Source organism: Scyliorhinus canicula, chromosome 12, assembly GCF_902713615.1.
Source record: "Scyliorhinus canicula chromosome 12, sScyCan1.1, whole genome shotgun sequence".
Taxonomy (NCBI): domain Eukaryota; kingdom Metazoa; phylum Chordata; class Chondrichthyes; order Carcharhiniformes; family Scyliorhinidae; genus Scyliorhinus; species Scyliorhinus canicula.
The window spans coordinates 143,038,972-143,057,761 of NC_052157.1; the positions used below are offsets into that span (position 1 = coordinate 143,038,972).

The following is an 18,790-nucleotide window of genomic DNA, read 5'->3' on the forward strand; positions in this document are numbered from 1 at the left end:
CTGCTTTAAAAGCCAGCGATTTAGCCCCGTGTGCTGAGCTGAAAGAGGCAACAACAGGCAAATGAAGTAGAAACAAAATAAAAACATTTTAAATTTGTAACATGAAACCAAACAGGTCTGGACAAGGGGAGAAACATGAACCAGGTGAACAAAAAAGGCTAGATGTTGTTGGAAAAATAACGGCGAGTTAATGACACATGCCATTATTCTTGCACAAATCTGTCAGCAAATTCAGGAGATTAAAGGATATACTGTAAATCCTGAATCTCCAGAATTTTCTCATCAATGTATGTTGTTCTGTCGCTTGCTTTGTGTAAATGTCACCCCACCTGTAGTTTCTCCATCATTGTTAAGAACATGCGATTTGCACATTAAGTGCTCATCAAACTCGTTGCAGAAAGTTATAACTGGAGCTGCCTCATGTACCTTAATAACTTGATCATAGTTAAAGCAATGCCAATGTACCTTGCTGGACCAGAAATTAAATTAAATTGTTCAATCTTATTCTTGCATGTCGTCATCTTTTAGGCTGGAGATTTCAAAATTGTTAAATTTTATTTATTTTTTCCTTAACTTCCTTTCTCTCAGAACCAATCTTTCTTTCCTGCTTATTTCTCTTACCGCACCTGATCTGACCTTAATTCACCCATTCTTTCTCTTTTTCTTTTCAATTCAGTCTCATCGTTGAAGGAGAAATGCCATTAGTCCTATGGTTCACTGAGGACCAAAATGATCAGTTGCCCTCATCAAGCCATTATCAGCTTGCACTTCAAGCAAGTTATAGCACAAAACATTTTCAAGTTGAAGGGTGCAGAAAAGAGCTAATCTAATAGCATGCAATGAGATACCCTACCAGTAAAACCAGCCCTATGAAGTAGAGGTTGAACAGGAAATGGAAGCAGCAACATAATATGAACACAGTGAGGAAAGCCGGCAAAGGCAGACAAGAGAACAACTTCCCTGGTTCGCTGTAAGCATTTTATAGGAGATCATCCGATTACTTCCAAAATATGATTGGTTGTGCTCAGTCATAAGATGTACCTTAATATGTACAGGTTAGACTGTCCATAGGATATTTCAAAATAATGCAAAAATAGCATATTCTTCTCCAAAAACTATTTAAAATCCTTATCCTGTTGCAAAAAAACTGCTATTCAATTTTACATTAGGGCTTCACACATTGAAAAGGATCATTTTATGTCTCCCTCAGAAGCAAAATGAATCTTGTATAGAGATAACATGAGAGGTTGTAAAACTACCCTTGCTATAGTGTTACACATATAGCTTTAACCAAAATCAGAAATTCAACTTTCTTGAAAGAAAGATGAGCATATGTTCAATCTTCACAACATATTCCTAACCCAAGAGAATAATGTTTGCATCATCTTCAAGTATACGGAAAAGTTGTCCTCAGTTTTAAAAAAAACAGTAAGGCAAATAGATGCAAAGGCAACCCACTGCTCTTAAATCTATTAAATCCTGCAACTTCTGCCAATCCAGAGCTGATTTCCCCAAAACACAAGCAGACAAAACGTATAAGAAACTGATATCAAACTGTGAAACATTAATGCACTAGTCACCCAGCACCTTTATAAAAAAATTCAGAACAATCCTAAATTATAAACCAGTGAACCATAAAGGGAGGGTAATCAAACTAAATGCATTCTCATATAATCCCTACAGTGCAGGAGGCCATTAGGACCATTGAGTCTGCATCGACCCTCCAAAAGACCACCCTACCTAGGCCCACAACCTCACCCTATGCCTGCAACCCCACCTTACCGTTGGACACTAAGGGGCGATTTAGCACGGCCAATCCACCTAACCTGCATATCTTTGGACTGTGGGAGGAAACTGGAGCACCCGAAGGAAATCAACACAGACATGGGGACAACATCCAAACTCCACAGTTACCCAAAGCCAGAATTGAACCTGGGCCCTTGGTGCGGTGAGGCAGCAGTGCAAGCCACTGTGCCGTCCCAAACATTATTTGAATAACTAACAATTGGATTAGATCCCCATTAATAAGGCATTAAAACCTATCAAGATGCCTTAGTTTTGAGCCAGAGAGAGGAACACCTACCACCCCAAATCTTCTGAGTTATACTCGAAAGCAAAAACAAAGCTGCATTTTAGAGACATCCATGATATACACCCACTGTAAAGCTGTGATTCTTGCATTCTCATCATAATTAACATAATTCACATGCTTCCTCCCCATTTGTTTTTCAATCTAACCCTACAGCTGACTGTATTGTAGGAACCTGAAATACAGTCCCTTAAACTTGAATGAAAGCTACCAATACAATATTAAACGTAGGCCCAACAACAGTTATCAAACAATGCATTTCGCCTTCCCCCTCATCAACTGTGTGTCCTGGCTCTCGCCCCACCCCCAAATACCAACCATGGTAGACATTACACATGAAGTAACTTTGTGCATTCAAAGCCGAGCCAGAACTCTTGATGTTGTGCTATATTACAAGAATGACTGTTAGAAGATACAATGTTTTCCATTCATATGTTGCAGCAAAGAGAGACAGTGTAGTTTTGTACATTTTTGCAAAATACAGACTTAGGAATAGGGGACATTAGTTAGTTTTGTATTTTATAAAGTACATGGTTATCAGATAAAGCCAGAGAGGAAAAATGTATCAATGATTTTTTTTTGCCAATAATTAATACTTGATCGACCTCTGTCAGATATTCACATATCATTTATACACACTCACTGCATTATATTAGGGATAAGCAACAAATTCCTTAAGCAGTATTAAGGTATGAAAGTTGTAACAAGATAAATGCAGTTTTTATTTGACCAACAAAATGCTTCAAAATTAACAGTTCAGATTTTGGGATCAGCAAAAAACAGGTTTTCATTGCATTTCCTCATATGGACTTTTACATTGGAATTAGGACTTACTAGAAATTCAAAGTAGCGTGGTTCCCTCTTCAGGGGAAATGGGCAACCATGACAACAACTGTGTACCCCCTCAAACAACCAGACTGAAGAATTATTACTGCTAGTGAACATTAGAATAGTTAATTCAATGTCAAATCATATATAGAAAATGAAAGTGAAAAAGATTAAGTGATAATTTAAAGAAAGATGAAATAAAAAATTGTTTAATGGTTTCATTTTGTTAAATCTCCAATGAATGAGATTTAACGGTTGTAATTTTTAAAACCTTTTCAGGACCAGAGAGATTGTACAGCACCAATTAAGACTTATCATGCTAGTGAAAGTTCAGTTACACTTGAATGAACAAGCCTCTATTTTTTCTGACATGTTTAGTGAAAAGCTACACAGCATTCCATTTGTTTCACTGATGAATTTCTTGATCAGATTAGGAGTAGTGGCTCTTCTGAAGGCAGGCAGGCGACTCGGACAACAACTTTTGATTTTCATCCTGTTGAGCCAAAGGTTGCTATCCAATTTACACATTAATAGTGGTGAATATTAGGGCGGCACTTGGCACAGTGGTTAGCACTGCTACCTACGGCACGGAGGACCTAGGTTCAAATCCCACCCTGGGTCACTCTCCATGTGGAGTTTGCCAATTCTCCGTGTCTGCGTGGGTTTCACCCCCACAGCCCAAAGATGTGCAGGTTAGGTGGATTGGCCATGCTAAGCTGCCTCTTAATTGGAAAAAAATAATAATTAGGTACACTAAATTTGTTTAGAAAGAAAAAAAAATTGTGGTGAATATTGAAATCTTAATATCCACCACAAAATCCAGATAAATACTTTCCTTGAAGGTGTTACAAATTATATGGAATTTTGCTCTTAGAAATTTGGATATAGCTCACAGATTTGATTTGAACAGATGCTATTTATTGAAATCTATTGCATGATTTACTTCCTGGCCCCTCTGAAATGTATTTCTGATTCCACTCTCATGCCCAGAGTGCAACCCACAGCTTAGTCCAATCCTACTGGGAAATAAATTAAGCAGCTGCCCATGTTGCATATACTTTTCCACACCTTCAATACAGTAGTTAATAAATTCAGTTATTTTGATATGTGTAAAACTATATGATGCACTTACTCTATCATGCACACTCATTAAATGTATTTCTGGAATGTACATGTGGACCTGGAATGTTTTAACTAATTGTACAGTAATTGTATACATTAGTACCTCACAAATACCAGGCAATGACCATTTCCTACAACAGAGGATCTAATGATCGCCCGTTAACATTCAATGGCACTACCTTCACTGAATCCCCCACAATCAACATCCTGGGGGTTACAATTTGATGAGAAACTAAACTAGCCACATTAATACTGTGGCTACCAGAACGGGTCAAAGGCTAGGAATCCTACAGCGTGTAACTCACCTCCTGACCCTCAAAGCCTGTCCCCTATCCATCATCTACAAGCCACAATTCAGCAATGTGATGGAATACTCTCCATTTTCCTAAGAGAGTGCAGTTCCAACAACACTAAAGAAGCTCAACACCATCCAGAACAAAGCCATCTTGCTACGCCTTCACAAACATTCAATCCCTCCACCACCGATGAACAGTGGCAGCCGTATGTACCATCTACAAGATGCACTGCAGTTAACTCCCTAAGGTACATTTGGCAGCACCTTCCAAATCTACAACCATTTAGAAGGACAAGAGCAGCAGATGCCTGGGAACCCCACTCACCACCCAGACTTGGAAATATATCACCATTCTTTCACTGTTGCTGGGTCAAAATCCTGGAACTCCCTCCCTAACAGCACTGTGGGTTACACCTCAGGGACTGCAATGGTTCAAAAGACAGCTCACTACTAAAGGGATCGGCAATAAATGCTGGCATAGCCAGCGATGCTTACATCCCATAAAAAATAAGTATTTTTTTAAACAAACTTAATTTTAATACACTAAACACTGGTTTTGGAATCTTTTGTTTCTTGCATGATTTTTTTAAACTTCCTCTTGTTTTTTCATGTGTTTAGCGGGTGCAAACATTTGTAAAAAAAAACTATTTTGGAAATCACCCTGCCATTATCTAATTATCTTTTATTTTTTAAGTCTATAGAATCTCAATGGAAAACAGCTTTACAGGTGCAGTATGCTGAAATAGTTTTGGTATATTCTGAATTACAAGTAGTGCATCCTTTAAAACAATTTCAGATCAAAGAGATAAAGTTTAAATATAAAGCAGCTGTGATGTGAATGCCTTCAAGCAGTATGGCAGTTGGCTAATATTTTGGATTTTGCTGTACTGACTATGTTCAACCAGCAAAGATTGAGAACCAGAAATACATATTGTTCTTCCCACCCTCATTGTTCCTGAACCTCCACTCCAGGGATTAGACTAGATAGATGAGGTAAAATAAATGCCATCAGTTTTTGATTACCAATCCAAGAACCAATCAAAGTGGCCTAATCAAGTAATTCAGGAATGGCAATGGGAAATCCAAGTAAACCAAAGTAGTTACATCTTTTTTCAAATAAAGAGACCAAAACTGTACACACAGTATTCCTGCTGTGCCCTCACAAAAGCCCTGTACAGCTGCAGTAAAACATCCCTACTTTTATATTAAATTTCTCTTGCGATAAATGGCAACATTTCATTTGCCTTCTTAATTACTTGCTGTACATGCATACTCACTTTGTGATTCATGAACCAGGCCACTCAGATCCCTCTGTACCACCGGGTAGTTGTGATTAGAAAGGCAAATGGGATGTTGGCATTTTATGTAGGGGTAATTGAATATAAAGGTAGGTATGTTTTACTGCAGTTGTACAAGACCTTGGGGAGAACACATCTAGAATACTGTGTACAATTTTGGTCTCCATTTGGAAAAAGATATAATCGTGTTAGAAGCTCAGGAAAGGTTTACTCAGCTGGTTCCTGAGTTGAGGGGCTTAGCTTATGAAGAAAGGTTGAACAAGTTGGACCTTTTCCTCTTGGAGTTTAGAAGAATGAGGTGTGATCTTATTGAAACATATATGATCCTGAGGAGATTTGATATGTAGAGGATGTTTCCACTGGTGAAAGAGACTAGAACCAGGTGATAAAAGTTTAAAAATAAAAAGTCTACCATTTAAGACAGAGATGAAGAGAAATATTTTCTCTTCAAAAAGTAATTGGCTTGTGAATTTTTCTTCCCCTGAAAACAATGGGGGCTTGGTCATTGAATTTATTCAAGCACAGTCAGAATAGGCAAGAGAGTCAAGGCGGCAAAGTGTAGTTGAGACCACAACCATAAACTATAATCTTATTGAATATTGGAACAGGCTTGAAGGACTGAACGATCTGCTCCTGTTCTGAAGTTCTACGTTCCTACATCCTAAATGCACCATGAGATCAGGGACCCACCATTGGCTTGATCTTGTGAATCATGTATTGGCATGGATCCTTGAAAACTGCCAGAATGTCACCAGAACTGCAATACATACAAACTCTCAAGTGGACCAAATCAAACCCTAGGTCCAGCAAAGATTTCAGAGCAACTCCTAGTTGGTGTAGCAGCTTTATGAAAGAAAAATGTCCAGTGTTGCAACAAAAGGTCAAGATTTCAAACTACCAAAAAGATCTCTGTTCCAAAAGAATTTCCAGTGTTTCATTAGGCAGCAGCAAAAACAAGAATGCCTATAACGTCATATCTCCAACATGGATGAAATACCGATGAATTTTGATGTGTCCAACAACCGATCTGCGAAGTGGAAAGGTTCAAAATCAGTTGCAGTGAAAACCACAGGACATGATGGTGGTACTTCTGTCCATGGCAGACGGGATAATTTTTTTTTTAATATTAGAGTACCTAATTCATTTTTTCCAATTAAGGGACAATTTAGCATGTCCAATCCACTTACCTTGCACATCTTTGTATTGTGGGGATGAAACCCACGCAAATACGGGGAGAATGTGCAAACTCCACACGGATAGTGGCCCAGAGCCGGGATTGAACCTAGGACCTTGGCGCTGTGAGACTGCAGTACAAACCACTGCGCCACCTTGTTGCCCAAGACGGAACAAAATTAAACCCTATGGTAACTTTCAAAGTAAAATCATGTGCAAATTACGTCTGCTGACAGATATTTTGAGCCTGGACATGACTATGGTCTATGGAGGAGGATGCAGTGAACGTATGGATCAATAATAATAATAATAATAATCTTTATTGTCACAAGTAAGCTTACATTAACACTCCAATAAAGTTACTGTAAAAATCCCCAGTCGCCACATTCCGGCATCTGTTCGGGTACACAGAGGGAAAATGTCCAAATTTCCTAACAGCATGTCTTTCGTGACTTGCAGGAGGAAACCGGAGCACCTGGAGAAAACCCAGGCAGACACAGGGAGAACGTGCAGACTCTGCACAGACAGTGACCAAAGCTGTGAATTGAAAATGGGACCCTGGCGCTGTGAAGCAACAGTGCTACCCGCCGTGCTGCGCATAACATATGGAATAGGCATCCCGATGATCTATGTAAAGAATGCAGCTTATTCATAAGGGATACGTTCAGATCCCACATAACCAATGAGGTCAAGAGGTGCACATTAGGAACGAGCACCCACATTGCAATTATACCACAGGGATGTCTGTAGTTCAATCTTGGGATGTGTGCCTCAACAGCCACTTGAGGATCATATATGCACCGAATGGAAGCGATGGATGGCTGGCTGACAGAGAAAAAACATTCTCAAAAGTGGAAATTTTCACGCTGCCCCACTTGGTGTTTTGTGTAGTTCCATCATCAAATTGAGGAATGCTGGTAGTGCACCAACTAGATCAGATCCTTCAAGAAATGAAGAATAACTAATTCAATTGATGGGGAGAAAGACGAACGGTTGCCGAGATTATACTGAAAGCGCCACATCTGATCCAGAGTGGGATCCTTATAGTGACCATAGCCATTCAACAAATCCGACAAACTATTTCCGTCGGATGACAAAGACCGGCTTTAAAACACTTTCATTGTGGTTAATAGATATCTTTGTACAATTAATTTATTCAATAAACCATACCACATTAAGTTATGAGCTTTGTGATTGTGTTTTTTTTGGCAACCACGCACACTGGCGGTTCACATTTCATACTTGGTATGTTAAGTTGACGCCCAATTTTGGAAGAGATTTTTAGAGGGCTCAAACGGTCAATTTACATGCCGACATCTACAGTAAGCGTTATTGGCAAGGTCAGCATTTGTTCCACAACCGTAATCGGTCTTGAGAATCATAGAATCACAGAATCCCTACAGTGCAGAAGGGGGCCATTCAGACTGCACTGATCCTCTGAAATGGCACCCTACCTAGCGTCAGGCTCCCACCGTAACCCTGTAACCCCACCTAATCTTGTGAACACCACCTAACCTGCACATTTTTGGACTGTGGGAGGAAACCGGAGCACCCGGAGGAAATCCACGCAGACATGGGGAGAAAATGCAAACTCCACACATAGACCAGAGGCCGGAATTGAACCAGACTCCCTGGCGCTGAGGGGCAACAGTGCTAACCACTGTGCCACCGTTCCACCCACGGGGAGAAGACAGGAGTCAACCGCCTTATTGAACTGCTTCAGTCCATCTGGTGTAGGTACGCCTACAGTGCTATTAAGAAAGGAATTCCAGGATTTTGACCCAGTGACAGTGAAGTTACGGCAAAATAATTCAAAGTCAAGACGGTATGTAACTTGGAAGGACACTTGCAGGTGGTCGTGTTCTCATGCTTCCGCTGTCCTTATACTTTTGTGATAGTGGACGCAGATTTGGAAGGTATTGTCAAAAGGAGCTTTGGCAAGTTGATACAGTGCACCTTGTATATGGTACAAACTGTTGTCAATGTGCATCGGTGGTATCCAGCTACTTGAATGGTGTTGGCGTGACAGACATCCAGACGTTTGGAGATTATTCCATCACACGCCAGACTTCTGCCTTGCAGGTTTCGGGGATTCAAAAAGTGAGTCACTCGCTGCAGAATTCCCAGCCTCTTAGATACATGTGGCTAGTCCGTTAAGCTTCTGCTCAGTGGTAATCCACAGGATGTTGATAGTGGAGAATTCAGTGACTGCAATACTGGTGAATAGCATGGAATAATGTCTAGATTCTCTCATGTTGTAGATGGTCATTGCCTGGCAATGGGGTGGCACGCTTGTTATTTGCCACCTATAAATTCAATCTTAATGCAAGCACAAACCGCTTCAGCATGAGGAGTAATGAATGATACTGAACAATGTGCAATTATCAGCAAACATCGCTCCTTCTGTCCTAATGTTGGAGGAACGGTCATTCATGAAACAGTTAAATATGGCTGGGCAGAGGATACTATCTTGAAAAACTCCTCCCATGATGTCCTCGGACTGAGATGATTGACCTCCAACAACCACACCATTTACCTTTATGCTCTGCATGACTCAACCAGTGGAGAGTTTTCCCACTATTCCCATTCACTTTAATTTTGCTAAGACTCCTCAATGCCACACTCGATCAAATGCTGCTTTGGTGTCCAGTTATTCACATCTCTGGAATTCAGTTCTTTTGTCCATGTTTGGACCAAGACTGCAATGAGGTCCTAGAGGCTGGTAGAACCTAACCTGATCAGAAGTGAGGTTTTGGCAAGTAAGAGCCACCTGGTAGCACTGACAATAACACCAGCCATCACTTTGCTGATGATTGAGAGTACTCCGACAGTGGTAATTGGCTGGATTAAGATCTTGCTTTTTGTCAACTGAATATAGCTGAACAATTTCCCAGTAGACCCCAATGATGTAGGTGCATTGGAACAGCTTAACTAGGTGTACAGCTAATTCTGGATCAAGAGTCTTCAGTACTGTAGCCAGAATGTTATCAGGGCTTTAGCTGTATTTGGGACCACATGGAATGAACTAAGCTAGCTGAAGGCTGGTACCTATGATGTTAGAGACCTCAAAAGCAGGCAGAGATGGATCATCCATTGGCAATTCTGGTTGAAGAGGTTGGAAATGTTGCAGCCATATTTTTTGCACTAACATGCTGGGCTCCATCATCATGAGTTTGGGTGTTTGTAGAGCCTCACCCCAAGTTAACTGTGCAATTGTCTCCCACCATTCATGACTGGATGTGGCAGGACTGCAGAGTTGAGATCTGATCCATAGGTTGTGGAATAGCTCATCTCTGACCATGGGATGCTGCTTCCGTTTCTCAGTATACATGTAGCCCTGCACTGTAGCTTTAATAGGGTTGCACTTTATTCTGTTGCTGTTCCAGGCATGCTCTCCTGTACTCCTCATTGATCACCTGGCTTTATGGCAATGGTGGACTGAGGCTACACTGGATCACAAGGTTACAGATTGTGGCCGAATACAAATTTTGTTGTTGCTGATGGTTTATTGAGCCTCATGGATCACCGGTTTTAAGCTGCTCAATCTGTTCTGAATCGATCCCATTGAGCACGGTGGCCATGCCACACGGCACAAAGAAATGCATGAATGTGAAGTCACGACCTCGTCTCCAGAATGACTGTGATGTTCACTCCTACCAGTACCTTCATAAATATATGCTGCTGTGACAGGTAGATTGGTGAGAACGGCGTCAAACAGGTTTTGCCCTCTTGTTGGTTTTCTCACCACCTGCCACAGGTATGTCTTCAGAACTCAGCTAGCTCAGTTAGTAGTGATGCAATGGATATTCTTCCCACCCTTCCAACACTACAAGCTGGCTTGGCCTTCCCAGTTCACCACCATTACTGCTGCACATTACTCCTACAACCTTGCTACCCTCGGTGCTTCTTCCCAGTGGTGTTCAACTGGAGGAGCATTGATTAATCAACTGAGGAAGGGCAGTAGGTGGTAATCAACAAGAGGTTCCCTTGACCATATTTGACCAGATGCCATGAGACTTCATGATATCAAAAGTCAATGTTAAAACTCCCAGGCCAACTCCCTCCCAACTATATAGCACACTGCCGCCACCTCTGGTAGCTCTGTCTTGTCGGTGAGGCACAACATGCCCAGGGATGGTGTGGGAGAGTCTGGAACATAATCATACACATCAAATCACACCTCCCAGACAACTTCAGGTTTTTGCTTGATTGGTCTGTGCGATAGCTTTCCTGGTCCCCAGATTTTACCAAGGAGAATTCTGCAAGGTCAGCTGGACAAGATATGCGAAGGCCAAACCAGTTTTAGCACTGGGAGGGTGATCCTGTGCTTTGGGAGTGAAAATAATGAATGGAGGAGCCAGATATGGTTGCACTGGTATAGCTCTAGCTTCTGAGACCAGTTGGCAAGGAGCCCTAATGTGTAGGAGCACCAAAAGTGGGATGTTGGGAGGATACACACATATTGTGAGGGGACTGTGATGACCTTGGGAGGCTTCGGATTAAAATATAAAGATATGGTTTCCTCGTAGGCAGAAAAAGGGAAAAACATTGTATGGGTGGGAGCGATGAAAGCATGGATGCAGGACAGGGAGAAAGGTCCAGGCAGAACAACCAATTGCAGTGGAGCATAATTTCAGAAAAAAGTGCCCCAGCGAACTGGAAAAGACTGCGTTGTTTAAACAAATATTGATATTGATAATATTGATATCTAATTTAGCTAGCAGTTAAATCTTAAATAGCAGGTTTGCCCAGGAAAACATACTTAAAGTAATCCTCCATCCAGCGGCTTCTATTATCTGACTCCAATTCACCTCTGAGAACAAGAAATGAATGACCAAGCTTAATTATTATGGGAAAGCATGACAGAAATCCAGTCATTGAATAAATTCAGTGAGGAAGGCTTTTTAGGTCATAATTCATCTATCAGAATGCTTCATCTCAAAGATATAGTGCTTGTGCCCTTTGACAAAGGGTCACCTGTACTCGAAACGTTAGCTCTTTTCTCTCCCTACAGATGCTGCCAGACTTGCTGAGATTTTCCCGCATTTTCTCTTTGGTTTCAGATTCCAGCATCTGCAGTAATTTGCTTTTATATAGGGCTTGTGCCTCCATTTCTCCATCCAGCATTCCATTTCATCTGTTTGGCACTTTTTCTACGAGGAAAAACTTCCTTGTATCTACTTTAAATGTACTTTTCAATATGTAACCTCTTGTCCTATACTCTGAAAAATGGCTTCAAATCTTTGCCATGCTACTGTTAAGATCACCTCACAGGCATCTTCGTTCAAAGTTTCTCCAGGTTTTTCTCATATTTCTTCTAAAATTGGGAAATATCCTTGCAGCTTTCTGCACACAGTTTCCTCTACATTATTCAATATTCCATTAGTTTTGCTGATTGCTGCTCTACATTGGTTGGACATTTTGAACATTACTGCAACAAAGATGCCCAGTTCTTTTTCAACACTATGGAGTACATATATTGCCCATATATTTATCCTTCCCCTTCACTGACTGCGATTGCTCTTTCAAATATTTGCCCGGCTCACTTTATAATTAATAGTTGTTTTCTCTATTTCCCCTCCTAGTTTGGGATAATTTGTAAATTTGATCAATTTATACTGAACTTGACAAAGTGTGGCACTTCCAGGAAAACAATACACAGAACCAAACATAATTTGGATTTCACAGACCTCTATTATTCCCCCCGCTAAGCTCTGTGGCCCGACCTGAAGGTGCCTGCACAAGTCAGCCCCTTTGAAGCTATCGTGCAGCTATGAGAAATCTTTGAAGGGGCTGCATGCTTAAACAACTCACCCATACACTTTCAAAAAAAATCGGGTTACATGGCTCCCAACCCAACAAGTCAAAACTCTGGATTCTCAGCCATTACAGTTTTCAATTTGAGTTCACATGCATGGACTAACTATATTCTCATTTGTATATGCAATGTTATGGTAGCTATACGTTAGTCGTAGGATCTTTCTGCTTTCTTCTGCTATGGAAATGTTATGGTTTCATTCGGAAATCATTTAATGTATTAGGTTTCTTTTAGTTTAAGCTTTGAAATGATGAACAATTTGAATACACCAGGATATGTTTTGTGTAAGCCATACAGATGATGCCAAAAACCGTTGACTACAGCTGCAATGACATTTGGGACACAACAACTTGTCTCTGGTCAGAACAGAAGTGTGGTAGAGATAGAGAAGGAAAGAATGAAGGAATTAAATTGAATATTCAATAGGCCTGCTGATCAGCATTAGGCCAATGGAGTAGATACTGAATAAGGACAGATTTAGCTCATGCTTCCTCTCACATCCCAAAATAGTCTGCCAACTGCATGTGTGAACTAAGAGCACATAGGTAGTGCACTAGAGGATGATGCTGCCCCAATATTATATTACAGAAGGCAGGGTCAAAGAAGAAAATCAAGTTAATTAGCAGTGGTTTAAAATTCTTTAAAAATCACAAATTTAGGATAGAAAAAGCTAACTAAAACTGGTTAGCTGAAACTGCAGATTAAATATTCAATTTTTCAAAACTCTTAATTCATCAATAACATATCACAGGCTAATGGACAAAAATCTACATGATTTTGTTGGTTGCAATCCAGAAACAACAGAACTCAACACTTCCTGCAGCAATTGAACAACTTTAAAGAGAACATTTCACAGGTGATCATTGCAACTGGTGCAGGTCACATAAGGTTCTTAAGATACTACATCATAATTTGCTCTAAAATGGCAAACTTGTTTTTGGTACTACAAACAGTTTAAAATTTACTCCTCAGAATTCACCAGATATTGCGACAGAGATTGTTGTAACAGCATAGATTTTCTAACTAAGTTACCGCACAGAGGGAGGCCATTCAGCCCATCTTATCCATACCAGCCAGAGGACATCCAGGTGCCCATTCTAATCCCACGTTCCTGCACCCGGTCCATAGCCCTGTAGCCTACAGCATATGGTGCAGATCCAGGTACTTCTTAAAAAGAGTTTAGGGTCTCTGCCTCCATCACCAACTCAGGCAGCAAATTCCAGACACCCACTAGCCCCTACTTAAAAACGTTCTTCCTCATGTTCCCTCTACACCTTCTACCATTTATCTTGAATCCATGTCACCTGGTTCAGGAATTCCCCACCAAGGGAAACAAATGTTATCCTGTCCACTCTATCTCTTCCCCTTGTGCATCTCAATTAAACTACCCTTCAGCCTTCTACATTCCAAAGAAAATAACCTCAACCTATCCAATCTCGCCTCATGGCTACACTTTTCTAGCCCTGGTAACATTCTTGTAAACCTCTTCTGCACGGTCTCCAGAGCAATTACATCCTTCCTGTTAAGACCAGAATTGCACATAATATTCCAGTTGTGGCCTCACCAGTGCTTTATACAAATACAACATTATATTCTCACTTTTACATTCTATACCTCTGCCAATGAAGGAGAACATTCCATATGCTTTCTTTACAACCTTCTCTACTTGAACTGCTGCCTTTCGGGACCCATGTACTTGTATGTCAAGACCTCTTACTTCATCTACCCCTCAGTATATTCCCATTTATTATGTACTCCCTATACCTGTTTGACCTCTGTAAATGCGTGACCTCACACTTATGAAAAAATATATGTCTGTTTTTAACCTAAGTAAAGCAATGATATTACACAACTGCAAAATGATTGGATGGATCCAGGATGAAACCTCGGACAATAGCTTTTGATTGCATCAAAGCTGATAAACATTCACATGTCACAAACTGGAAAACAAAGAATATCAACGGCAAAATACTGCGGAAGCCAGAAATCTGAAAAAACCCACAATACTCAGCAGGCTGGGCAGCATCTTTCGAGAGAGAAACAGAGTCCATGTTTGATATGTTACTGTGCAACAGGTTTTCAACAAGGAAGCAATATTCATGTGATATCATATTTAGGATGCAGTGCACTAGTATAATTTTATGTATCCATATCCATCTCCGTGTTTTTGGAAAGGAGCATGTGATTTTTAAGACAGAAAACAAAACTAATGCAAAGTTAAGACTAAGGAAGCATGATCCTAAGCAACTTGCACATTGTGAAATAAGGAAGAAAAAATATTTTGTACAAGTGTTGCACGGAGAAAAAGGAGCTCACTGGAATGAAGGAAATGCAAAATTATGTTTTAAGAGGGTAGACACGCAGAAAATGATACAGCAACTGTTGGCAAGAATAATGGTCAAAACATCTGCCAGTGCCATAGTAAAAGCAGCTGAAAACGGATGAAACCCACGAGATACATGAGTGCAAAACAGAGGATGAGCATAAAATAGTAAATATTCTGAATGAATAAATACACACTCCAAATAGTCACAAGAGGGAACATGATCAACATACCCACTCTGAACAAAATTTCCCAAGTAAAATCAGTACCTTCATTATAAAGAAAGAAGTCTTACAACACCAGGTTAAAGTCCAACACGTTTGTTTCAAACACTAGCTTTCGGAGCATTGCTCCTTCCTCAGGTGAATTAAGAGGTATGTTCCAGAAACATATATATTGACAAATTCAAAGATGCATGACAATGCTTAGAATGCGAGCATTTGCAGGTAATTAAGTCTTTACAGATCCAGAGATAGGGGGTAACCCCAGGTTAAAGAGGTGTGAATTGTCTCAAACCAGGACAGTTGGAAGGATTTCGCCAGTCCAGGCCAGATGGTGGGGGGGTGAATGTAATGCGACATGAATCCCAGGTCCCGGTTGAGGCCGCACTCATGTGTGCGGAACTTGGCTATAAGTTTCTGCTCGGCGATTCTGCGTTGTCGCGTGTCCAGAAGGCCGCCTTGGAGAACGCTTACCTCCGGAGATCAGAGGCTGAATGCCCTTGACTGCTGAAGAGTTCCCCGACTGGAAGGGAACATTGCTGCCTGGTGATTGTTGCGCGATGTCCGTTCATTCGTTGTCACAGCATCTCCATGGTCTCTACAATGCACCACGCTTCGGGTCATCCTTTCCTGCAGCGTATGAGGTAGACAACGTTGGACGAGTCACACGAGTATGTACCGCATACCTGGTGGGCGGTGTTCTCACGTGTAATGGTGGCATCCATGTCGATGATCTGGCACGTCATGCAGAGATTGCCATGGCAGGGTTGTGTGGCGTCGTGGTCGCTGTTCTGAAAGCTGGGTAGTTTGCTGCAAACAATGGTTTGTTTGAGGTTGCGGTTGTTTGAAGGCAAGTAGTGGGGGTATGGGAATGACCTTGGCAAGATGTTCATCTTCATCGATGACATGCTGAAGGCTGCGAAGATGTTGTTGTAGTTTCTCTGCTCCGGGGAAGTACTGGACGACGAAGGGTACTCTGTCGGTTGTGTCCCATGTTTGTCTTCTGAGGAGGTCGGTGATATCAATAAGTTCCATTCCACCATTAGACTCACCATGGACTACTCTCCAAAATCAGTTGCATTCTTGGACACACTCATCTCCATCAAGGATGGTCACCTCACCACTTCACTTTACTTTACGCAAGCCCACGGATAACCTCACGATGCTCCACTTCTCCAGCTTTCACCCTAAACACATTAAAGAAGCCATCCCCTATGGACAAGCTCTCCGTATACACAGGGTCTGCTCAGATGAGGAGGATCGTAACAGACATCTACAGGCGCTGAAAGATGCCCTCGTACGAACGGGATATGGCGCTCGACTCATCGATCAACAGTTCCAACACGCCACAGCAAAAAAACCGAACCGACCTCCTCAGAAGACAAACACGGACACAACCGACAGAGTATCCTTCGCTGTCCAGTACTTTCCCGGAGCAGAGAAACTACGACATCTTCTTCGCAGCCTTCAACACTTCATCGATGAAGATGACCATCTTGCCAAGGTCATCCCCACACCCCCACTACTTGCCTTCAAACAACCGCGCAACCTCAAACAAACCATTGTTTGCAGCAAACTACCCAGCCTTCAGAACAGCGACCACGACACCACCCTGCCATGGCAATCTCTGCAAGATGTGCCAGATCATCGACATGGATGCCACCATCACACGTGAGAATACCACCCACCAGGTACGCGGTACATACTCGTGCAACTCGGCCAACGTTGACTACCTCATACGCTGCAGGAAAGGATGTCCCGAAGCATGGTACATTGGCGAGACCATGCAGACGCTGCAACAATGAATGAACGGACATCGCGCGACAATCACCAGGCAGCAATGTTCCCTTCCAGTCGGGAAACACTTCAGCAGTCAAGGGCATTCAGCCTCTGATCTCCGGGTAAGCGTTCTCCAAGGTGGGCTTCAGGATGCGCAACAACACAGAATCGCCAAGCAGAAACTTATAGCCAAGTTCCGCACACACGAGTGCGGCCTCAACCGGGACCTGGAATTCATGTCGCATTACATTCATCCCTCACCAACTGGCCTGGGCTGGCGAAATCCTACCAACTGTCCTGGCTTGAGACAATTCACACCTCTTTAACCTGGGGTTACCCCTATCTCTGGATCTGCAAAGACTTAATTACCTGCAAACGCTCGCATTCTAAGCATTGCCTTGCATCTTTGAATTTGTCATATACATGTTTCTGGAACATACTTCTTCATTCACCCGAGGAACTAGCAGTGCTCCGAAAGCTAGTGTTTGAAACAAACCTGTTGGACTTTAACCTGGTGTTGTAAGACTTCTTACTGTGCTCACCCCAGTCCAACACCAGCATCTCCATTTCATTATAAAGAAGATGGATGTCCAAGGCAGTTGAAGTAGGTTGAAAACAAACTAATACTCAGAAAGAGATTTATTCTAACGTGCTGAGAAAGATTAGGGAGACAATCGTGAGTCACTAATTATTATAATTATGGTTATTGGTATGCATATTCCCTTATTTTCTATCCCATGTAAAACTATGGAAGCAATTATCAGGAATAAACAGGGGTTGCCTTTTTTTATTCTAGACAAATATTAGCTAGACATGGATTCCAAAGAAGAAAAATTTGCCTGGCCAATCTTTATGACTTCTTTAACAAAAATAGCAACCCAAGTGGTTTGTGGTAAACTGTAGGATACGGTGTACCTTGACATCCAGAGGCTTTGGATAAGGTTCCACACAGGAGACTATTAATTAAACTCAAATCTGTGGGATTCAGAGTAAACTATGGGACTGGTTTTAAAAACTGGCTAATGGTGACAAATAACAAATTTAATCAGAGTGGAGAGAGACTTCAGAGTTGAGTCTAGGGATGACTGTTCCTCTTAATTTGCATAAATGACCTTGAATCAGAAACCCAAGTCAAAGTGGTCATATTTGCACGTGATACCAAACTAGTGCTATTAGAATCAACAGCTCAGAAATAACTGAACAATTTAGACAAAATAAGTAGGTAGAACATCAGCAGACAAGTGCTATATCTAAGAAGTAAAAATGGACAACATACATTCTTCATGAACTGTGTTTAAATATCTTAAAACTAAGCTAATAGAGAACTATAATCGTATGCTCGTTAACATGCTCAATGAATGCAAATCAGTACCCAGAGATATTAGGAAGTTGAAACATGGAGCCAAAACAATAGAGCACAAGTTCTAAGAGATATTTCTCAATCTTTATACAACTCTGATCAAAATGCTGTTTGAATACTGCACCCATTTCAGGCCGTCAAGCAATGAGAGGCAGGCAGAGAAGAGCTGAGGCTTATCTCCAGCATCATGGGTCTGAGTTCAGAAGGAAGAAAAACAGAATTTAGGATTTCTAGTCTAGAAAGACGACAACATAAGCAATCCTATATAAAATCATTAATCTGGAATTCAATTTAAATTGTAGGAGTAAAATTATGGGATAGGTGTTTACACCAGTAAAAGGTGATGTTAATCAAAACAGAAAATAAGTTGGGCAGCACAGTGGCACAGTGGTTAGCATTGCTGCCTATGGCATTGAGGACCCGGGTTCGAATCCCTGCCCTGGGTCACTGTCCGTGTGGAGTTTCCACATTCTCCCCGTGTCTG

General features: G+C 41.4%; 1 protein-coding gene across 4 annotated transcripts in view; it reads right to left on the bottom strand.

The window, feature by feature from the left end:
* Nucleotides 1–18,790, bottom strand: part of taok1a (TAO kinase 1a) — a 188,057-nt gene that overhangs the window by 135,335 nt on the left and 33,932 nt on the right. For 2 of the 4 annotated variants that reach the window (XM_038814333.1, XM_038814332.1), the window contains exon 2: nt 18,431–18,499. The exons of the other annotated variants lie outside the window; for them this stretch is intronic. The gene's annotated coding sequence lies outside the window, so the exon portion shown is untranslated. The remainder of the gene's footprint in view (nt 1–18,430; nt 18,500–18,790) is intronic. 4 annotated transcript variants of the gene reach the window in all.